The sequence below is a fragment of the Pteropus alecto genome, unplaced genomic scaffold (genome assembly GCF_000325575.1).
Source record: "Pteropus alecto unplaced genomic scaffold, ASM32557v1 scaffold42, whole genome shotgun sequence".
NCBI lineage: Eukaryota > Metazoa > Chordata > Mammalia > Chiroptera > Pteropodidae > Pteropus > Pteropus alecto.
This window is the reverse complement of record NW_006434825.1, coordinates 1117365-1124883: the sequence shown is the minus strand read 5'-3', so window position 1 is coordinate 1124883 and position 7519 is coordinate 1117365. Positions and strand designations below refer to the sequence as shown.

The 7519-nt window shown below is 37.4% G+C and overlaps 1 pseudogene; it reads left to right on the top strand.

The window, feature by feature from the left end:
• Positions 1 to 3389: 3389 nt before the first annotated feature.
• On the top strand, positions 3390 to 3991 carry LOC102884659 (annotated as a pseudogene).
• The last annotated feature ends 3528 nt before the right edge of the window (positions 3992 to 7519 follow it).

Genomic DNA, 7519 nt, shown 5'->3' with positions numbered 1-7519 from the left:
TCACACCTGTTAGAATGGCTATCATCAAAAAGACAAGAGATAATAGGTGTTGGTGAGGTTGTAGAGAAAGGAGAATCTCCATGCACTGTTAGGGTATTGGGAAATAGGATGTTCTTGTGCAGAGCAAACACTCCAGTGAAAAATAGGCAAGTCTAAAGCTCTCTATACAGAATGCCTCAGTTTCTAAGTTCTCTACCCTGAAGAGTTGACTAGAAAGCAAATGCCCTGAGAATTTCATAATGGCTTTTCTCTAGAGTTAAATAAGACTTTGCTATCTCATATTCAATATGAAAATGTCATATCAACAGTCCCTCAGTGTATCACTAATAGGAACTGTTCTCAAAAACTTCAGTACAAAAGCCATTTCAGGAAGGTGCTTAAAAATGCTTAAAAATTAACTGGAGAAAAAAAGACTAAGCTAGAGAAGCGGTGACGAGAGTGGAGGGAGAGCTTTAACCTAAAATTAAGTTATTTTATGGAAGGTAGTTACATCAGATAGTCTAAATCAGGTCAAATTTTTATGTGCGTACAAATCACCTGGGAATTTTATTAAAATGCAGAGTCTCGGTCAGTGCGGTGGGGCCTGAGACTGCACTTCTAACAGCTCCCAGGTGATGCTGAAACTGCTGGGCCATGGACCACAGTTGAGGTAGCAAGAGTCCAAATGTAGATGAAGGCACCTGGGAAGAGAATGCTCCCTTACAACTCTTCTCTTCACCATGCCCTTCCCACCTCCCCCCATTCTCCCACCCCTTTCACTCTCCACTCACCCTCTAAGAATGTGGAGTTAGTCCTCTGTTCAAAAAACAATTACTAACTAGAGTCTCTGCAAGTTAAAATTTTATGCATGGGACATTTGTTTTTGGTAACATGGCTGATTAGATCACCTGAAAACCTCCCTGCTAAAAAGCTATTTTAAAATACTAGAGAACATATTTCAAATGAATTTTTGTAAGGTGTAGTTGAGCTCACAAGAAAGTTAAAAAAAAAAAATCCTTGGGGGTTGAATACAGAAAACTGCAAACCAGAAAGTTAAGAACATCAGCAGATGCTGTGCATCCTGGACCAGGTTCAGTAATCTAGAAACCGGGGGGTTCACTCACAAACTGGAAAAAGATGGAAGACATTGGGTCTGTATGAGGAGTAGTATGAGAAATAAGAATACCACAGTTATAGGACCACCAAGGGGTACTTCTTCTAAGTTAACTAAAAACATCTACTCAGCAGCATAGGGAAACAAGAGCAAAGCCTGACTCATCTTGGGCTCTGAGCAGAAAACATTTTTTTCACCTGAAATTCATAACCATGAGTCTTCTCCCATCTAAATTTGAATATTTTTTTGAATTAATTTTTATTGCTCAAGTCTAGGAATTCTTAAACAGCAAAAGTAGCATAAAAGGTATCTTAGAGACAGAAATATCTATGCAGAGGCTAATATAAGACCTTTCAGTATAGATAAACCATCACGTTACACTGCCCCAAATTAAGTAAACCGTGCTAAAGATATGCTAACAATAAAGAAATTAAAACACACACAAGGAAACAATCTACTATGACGAAGAGAGCAAACAAACAGAAGTATTAGGCAACAAAAACTTCAAAAAAACTTCGAATAATAGAACTATTGGATAAAAACTATTAAAACTGTTTAAAAATAAAACATAAAAGACTGAAAATATAAGAAAATATCTTTATGAAAACAGAGTGGGTCAATATGGAAATGGACCAAATAGAACTTCTAGAAAGAGAAAATTATAGTCATTGAAATTAAAAACACAATTGGTTATTTAACAGCAGAGAAGACACAGCAGAAGAGATAATTAATAAACTAGAAAAGAGATCTGAGAAAATTACTGAGAAGGCCGTATAGAGGTGAAGTGACAGAAAATTTGAAAAGTTTAAGAGATATAGAAAAGAGATTAAGAAAGCCCAATATATGTGTAATAGAGGCTCTAAAAGAAGAAAATAATAATAATGGAAGAAACAATTAAAGAACTGATAGCTGAGAGTTCTTCAAAGGAAGGCATGAATCCTCATTTTCAGGAAGCAGACAAAATCTCAGGCAAGAGTTTAAAACTCCACATCAGGACAAACCATAATGAAACTGAGGAACATTGAAAACAAAGAGATCTTAAAAGTAACCAAAGAAAAGACAGATTATCTTCAAAGAAGCAATAATCAGATTGACTATATAGACTTCTCAACAGTAAGTCAGAAGACAGTAAGAAAATTTCTTCAAAATAATGAAAGAAATAATAATCTACAGCCAGCCAAAATACCATACAAGGTATGGACAAAATTAAGACATCCGAAGCAAACCCTAAAAGAATTTACAACTAGTAGACCTTGACTAAAAGAACTAAGGTTTTTCAGAAATAAAGTAATTAAACCTAGGAGTAGGATACAAAATGGAATGATGAGCAACCTATTTCAAACCTAAACACATATTGAATTTATAAAATAAAACAACCACTACTCTGAGGGATAAAAAAAGATAACTCTCTGAAATAGAAAATAACAATAATGGGTAAGAAAGGAGCAAAAATACCTTCTACTCAGGAGAAGGGCAGAGATAATGATTCTAGCCTTAGTGAAGTGTACATGTCAAAAAGTTAATGGTGGGAAATTCTAGAAAGATGATTGTGGCTGTGGAAGCAAATTTTCTAGATCTTTCCAAATCTCCAAATGAAAACGAACTAGATAACAAATCAAACAAAACAGACAAGTAACGACCAAAGGAAAAAAGAAAAGCATGTACAATTCTTAAAACAAAACTAGGTGAAAAGGATAATCCACAAATCCCAAAGTACAAGTGAGTGAGGACAAATCATCAAGAGCCATAAGACCTGAGAGGTATAAGCATCTACATGAAAAGAAGCACAGAGAAGCAATGGGGCATCTGAAGCACCTGAGTATTGGAGAACCCAAAATAGCCAATGGATATTCACTGCAAAGCCTGGCAGGCCAGTCTGAGACTAGCAGTTGAAACTGGGTTGGGTTTGCCCACTTAAACAGTGGGTGAGTAAAAGGGGCCCATGGAAAGGGTGAAAAGGGCTGAAGTAGTTTAGCCTCTGTGAACTCTCAAAACCTACCCTCCAAGCTTCCATTCCAGGACAAGATCCTATGCTGGGGAGGAAATGCAGGAAACAGAATAAAACTTGAGCAGGATAGAGACAACAGAGGCAAAGAAAAGTGAAGGTTCAAATAAAGTGAAACAGGAAAACAAAACCAAGAAATCTCAGAAAGTAAGCCACTCTGTTTTACATACATATATATATGTATATGTATGTATGTGTATATATATTCAAAAGTAATAGGAGAAGGAGCTCTGTAAAGTCAGAAAAATGATTTGAATCAAAACTCTTACTCAAAAAAAAAAAAGTCTCCTATTTGCTTTCCTCTTTAAGCCATTTTGCAGCCTGTGGCATCCTTCTGGGAACAGGACTTCTAAAAGGACAAATATGTCTGCAAGGCTATGGTCCGAGGCCATTTTTGCTGGCTATAAGCGGGGTCTCTGGAACCAGAGGGAGCAAGCACACAGCTCTTCTTAAAATTGAAGGTGCTTATGCTTGACATAATACTGATATGTATGCAAGAGATGTGCTTATGTGTACAAAGCAGAGAACAATACAGTAGCTCCTGGTGGCAAACTGAACAAAACCAGAGTTATCTGGGGAAAGGTGACTCATGCTTGTGGAAACAGTGGCATGGTTCGTGCCAGATTCCGAAGCAACTTTCCTGCTAAGACCATTGGACACAAGATCTGTGTAATGCTGTACCCCTCAAGGATTTAAACTTAAATAAATAAACAAACAAACATATGGATTTATTAAAACAAAACAAAAGACTCCTTCAACAAGTTCAGAAACTAAAGGGCACAAACTGTTATCAAAACCCAGGAAATTCTGTTCCCACGAGACCTTCCTGGGAATCAGGTGGAGAACAAGCTTCAGACAACCAAAATGACGAAAAATAAATTAATATAAGACTGGTAGTGAGCATTAAATATATACTTATAATTTATATAAAGTTAAAAGGAAGAGTGTAGTATGTAATAGCAGAAAAGTATCTCCTACAAGGTATTAAATAACCTACCTACCTACCTATTGGGAGAGATGCAGAAACTTCAGGAACAGTTCCTAAAACCTCACTGCAGTTAGGTATGTGTTTCTGACAATTAAGAAGCTCCTGGGTTTTTTTTGTTTGTTTGTTTTTTAAAGGGAAAACTGTAGCTACCATCGCTGGCCCACCATGTCTGCTATGATTCACAATTTCAAATTCAAGACTCACTGATTAAGGGACACTAATTCATATCAGAGAACCTAACTATGAAGGAATCTGAGAAAATGCAGAGGTTCAGCTTTCCAGTTTCAGCAGTATGAGAGGCACATGAAACTGAGATTGTGCAAGTCTACCCACAATTTCCACCACCGAAAGGAACCTCCTTAACCAGGCATGGTGTCTTCCAAAAAGCTACTGCAAACATATTATTATCAGTGAGATGCTAAGATTTCATGTCAGTAACAAGAGAAGTGTTAAACACTGTACCAGATGTCCTAAGTGCAATTTTTTTTTAAAAGGAAGCATTGGAAAGGAAGAAGCAATACCGTTAACATTCCCAAGTAACAGGACAGTCTTACATAGAAATATCTAAGATAATATATAAACTATTAGAATAAGAAAATTCAATAAGATTTCTGGATATAAGGTCAATATAAAGAAGTCAACTGCATTCCTATATACCAATAATAATAAAATAGAATATGTAATTTTATTTAATTTTAATTTTTCAATTAGAGTTGACATTCAATATTTTGTTTCAAGTGTACAGTTATTAGACATTTATATAATTTACAAAGTGATCCCCCTGATAAGTCTAGTACCTACTTGGTAAAATATATAATTTTAAAAGTACTTCTTAGAAAGAAATCTAACAAAAGATGCATTAGATTATTAATTAAAAATCATACAAATTTATTTAAAAGCATAAAAGACTAAATTGAGAGACACACTAGGTTCAGAGAAAAACTTAATATGATTAAGATGCTATTAATTATATCTATTACCATTTGAGGTATAAATTAGAAATTTCTATCTAGTAAAGTTGAAGATTCATACCTTACAATTCAACAAAATCCCAGGTTTATATCCAAGAGACACTCTCACAGATTACACGAGAAGACATGTAAGAATGCTAATTCAAGCAGTGTTTATAATAGCAAAAATTCAATATCTAAATAACCATCAACAAGAAAATGCATAAACAAACTGTGGTAGTCATACAATGGAATATTATATAGCAGTTAAAATCAATTTTAAGAGCTTCATTTATCAACATTCCATTTTGTGAAAAAAAGTAAGTTATCAAAGGCTACGCATCATGACGAGTTCTAAGCAAAACGTTTAAACATGCAAAATAATGTAGTTTATGGATACTTACATAAAATCCTACATGGGAATGAAACATCAAAGTCAGAGTAATAGTTACGTTTGATAAGGGAAGAAGGGGAATGGGTTGGGGTGAGATACACAAGTAGCTCCACACATATTTGTATGTATTTCTTAAATAAAAACAAATATGGCAAAATATTAATAAAGGTAGATAGTGGGTATGTGGGCAGTCTGTACACTTCTCTGTAAATGTGAAATATTTCCTTTACAAAGAGAATGACATAACCCTCGATATTAGCATAACAAAGGTCATTCATGTGGATGTGGCACTCTCCTCTCTGTTGTCTGAAGTGGTACACATTGAGCCAGTTTCTTCTATTAGTGAGAGCAATTCAGCCAACTTGCTCTCTCTACCCCGCTACCACCAGTGGCATTTTCAGCTTCCCCTCTTCCCATGTGACCAGCTGCCAGTGAGATTACACACTTGTGCTTAGAGGAAGGAAACTGCCCCACAGGCCTCCAGCCTAGGCCACCTGTTCCATCTCTAGAATATCCCTTTACTTTTCCTTATGCTCTCCACTATAGACACATCTCTTTCAGTGGCCTCAGTGGGGGATGACTAATGATTAAGGCAAGATTTGGCGCATCTGAACCCCTGGCATATCGGAGTGATAGAAAAGGCAACTCACTTAGGACTTGGGGACTTGCTCCTTTGCTAAGCACAGAACAATCCCTGGTTCGCCCACCTGACAAACCAACATTACTTCCTATTTGGTTTAGCCCAAACTCTCGGGAAACTCTGTGCTTTGAGCTAAAAACTCCATGGAGATTAACCTGATTTTAAACATTTATGAAGGGTCAGGAAAGCTCAACTTTCTAGCCTCATCCTTAAGTAAAATTGCATAGTGCTTCTTCCAATAAAGCATTAATAAATTAGATTTCTTCAGAAAACCTTGGCCTGAGCTCTTTAACTTCAAGAGATGGTCCTTTATAACTCAAAGGCACTGCAAACAGACACTAAGTGAAATAAATCTATCGCTTCACCCTACATCCTGCATAGACCCTGCAATGTAGTCCCAGCGTCCTCGAAAGGAAAGCCCAATTCCTTACTAGGACTTAAGTAGCCATCCATGACATGAGCCCTCACCTGAACTATGTCCAGCTTGTTAATCGCCAGCACCCAGTGCAGTGCCAGGTACTCAAAAAAGGCAAGACATAGGACCTCTGTTCCTCCCACACCTGCCTCCAGCCTTTTAGGCTTCTACAAGTGACAATAAAAAATTTAAAAAACCAAAAATCTCCAAGAGGGAAGTGTACATGCTCTAGAGAGAAAACTCTGTGATGTAGAAAGATTTCACTCTGAACTGAAGAAAAGGAAAAGCAGGCAAGACTAGAAACATGGCCTAAACCAGGTCATAGTGTGACAAAGGAAAGAAATGCAGATAGCTAAACACTAGGACTTGCTTACTCTATGAGAAGTCAAGATGTACAGGTAGCCAAGAGGGATGTTTCTAGAGGCTGTAGCAGCAGCCTGGCCTCTCCTTCGGCCTCATACCAAGCCTCTCACCCTTTGATCCCCCACCTCCTCTGCTGGGGCCCTGCCGAAATGGGACCACCCTAGGTTATTTGGGGCACTCTACCAAAGTGCAGGGAAGTGTTTCCAATACTTGTTTGGATGAACTCATAAATAACAATATTGAGTTGGCCCTTACTTTGTGCCAGTTAATTTGCTAAAAGCTTTACATATATTATCTCGACTAATCCTCACAGAAACCCTCTGTGATAGGTACTGATATTATCCCTCATCTAAAGATTTGGAAACTGAGGCTTAAAATAACTAAACCCAGGTTGAATTAGCTTAACCATAATCATTCTTCATCCAGCAGCTAGAAAGATCGTTATAAAATCCACTTCCTTGTGGCTCCCAAGGTCCCTGCCTACCTTTCTCCCTTCATCTCGTTCCATTATCTCCCTTGCTCCCGATGCTTCAGCTCCATTGTCTCAAACTCCCTTCTCCTAGAGGGAGCTCGAAAGGAAGAAAGGGCTCGTGTTGCCAAGGTCTTGTGTGCACATTATTGTACAGGGATTAGGAACAGCTGGAATATTCAGAGTAAGACCTTAAAAGCAT